Below are 1,915 nucleotides of genomic sequence, written 5' to 3'. Positions count from 1 at the left end.
GCTACACATCTCCCCCTTGGGATTTTGGGGAGCAAGGAGAACCTACATCAGTAAAACTCATGCCGCCTGTTGTGCCAGGACTAATAAAGGCTTTTTTTTTCTAACACAAGACTCCCTGTCATTCTTCTAACCTCCACCTACAAGCTAACTTGTAATCTTGAAAGCTGGGTAAAATCTCAAGACTGTACATGGTACTTGTGAGAAGACAGTGGAATGAATCTGAAATACATTTTTATGTACATATATGAATAAACTACAGTGAATCTCTACATCATATGCAACCACAAGGCTGGGATCCTAATTAGAATAAAATATACTTCATGTTTGTATAAATATGTCAAAAAGTACTCTATGGTTGTGTATAACAAAAAAGAGCAAATAAAAAAAATATTAAACAAATTAAAAAAAAAAGACAAAGCCCAGTAAGTAAGTCAAGAGAAGCCATGTTCAACCAAGATGATAGGGAAAGGTGAAGCCCGATAAAGGGTGGGGATACAAGCCATGAGAGGTGTAGAAATATGGAATCAATATATTGTATTTAGAGCCACTCCTAATTCATCATCTTTGTTTCAGTTGAACATGGACCTCCAAATAAAGAATATGGGTTAATATTAATCTTGATGATCCAAATCAAAACACCTTAAGGCATAAATTCTTCAGAATCAAATGGATGCTTAACTAACTTCACTCAGTGTTTCCTAGTTGTTAGTTCTATAAGATTCCATAGTTTTCCCACTGGTAGGTGGAGGTGGAATGCTCTCTCATTCCAAAACCACAACCCTCTTCATCTCCCCCCCCCCCAATCCTAAGCCAATAAATGTCTTTGGTCAAAACTAAGTTAAAACAGGTCTTATATTCTTTCTTGCATCTCCACTTTCCTACTCCCCAGACATCTTCCACCAACTTAGCACTTTCCCCTCTCCCCTCCTCCTCCCCATCCTTCTTCCATATTCCTTTCCTCCCTGCTCCTCCTCTCTCTAACCCTGCCCCTCCCCTTCCTTTGTGCCCAGACTTGAAAATTGTACAGAAGGATGGGGCCAGAGGGAAGACCTCACTCCATAGAAAGTAATCAAAAGACCACTAATTAATTGAATTGCCAATTTTGGATTTATTACTTTGGCATTGGCATTATATTTGTAATTCACATGGCATATTTTTTGGTCCACTCTTGAGCGACTCTGTCATACTTTCTCCTGTCCTTTAGATAGATCTTAACAATTTCAGGAACCAAAGGATCATCCGGATTAGGGTCACACAACATAGAGCAGATAGACAACAGCACTTTAGAGATTGTCAGCGCTGGTGACCACTCAGATCTAAGGATGTCTAGACAAATGTTTCCGCTTCTGTTGATATTAGGGTGGTAAATTCGGGTGATGAATGTGATCCTGGGTGGTTTGAAGGGATAATCAGATGGAAACTGTATGGACAGAAAAAAGACCCCTCCCTGGTAGGGACTGTCATTGGGCCCCATGATGGCAGCTTGCCAACGGAACATGTCATCTCCCACTGGTCCTGCTGAACACTGGGCAGGGGGGTCACGAGCCAGGTCAAGGAGCTCCTTGTGAATGCGCTTCAGAGCCATCGTGGGGAAGTCACTGCTTGGCACTGGTGCTGGCGCCTGGTGGAGGGCTTCCAAGATCTCGACCTTGGGGTGCGAATAGCAGCGGGCGGATGGCAGGACTGTAGGTGCTGGGGCTGGTCCAGGGATCTGAGCCACGCGGATCAGGAGCCTAGAGTGGGGCTGAGACAGGAGAGGGAAAGGGTTGCTCCCCTGCACCTGAGGCTCTGCAGAACACCTGTGGTTCAGGGCCCTTGTGGACGTGCTTTTTGGAGCTGAATCTTCCTCTGCAGGGAGGCCAGGATGCCTTAAGACACCACTGCCCTGAGTAGCCCACACTCCTGTTCAGGGCGG

The 1,915-nt window shown here is 44.8% G+C and overlaps 1 pseudogene; it reads right to left on the bottom strand.

The window, feature by feature from the left end:
• Window positions 1-1,141: 1,141 nt before the first annotated feature.
• LOC114090389 (ubiquitin-conjugating enzyme E2 D2 pseudogene) lies at window positions 1,142-1,585 on the bottom strand (annotated as a pseudogene).
• Window positions 1,586-1,915: the final 330 nt, after the last annotated feature.

The sequence above is a fragment of the Marmota flaviventris genome, chromosome X (genome assembly GCF_047511675.1).
Source record: "Marmota flaviventris isolate mMarFla1 chromosome X, mMarFla1.hap1, whole genome shotgun sequence".
Lineage (NCBI taxonomy): Eukaryota > Metazoa > Chordata > Mammalia > Rodentia > Sciuridae > Marmota > Marmota flaviventris.
Note: the sequence above shows the minus strand (reverse complement) of the source record. Positions and strands in the feature narration are given on the sequence as shown.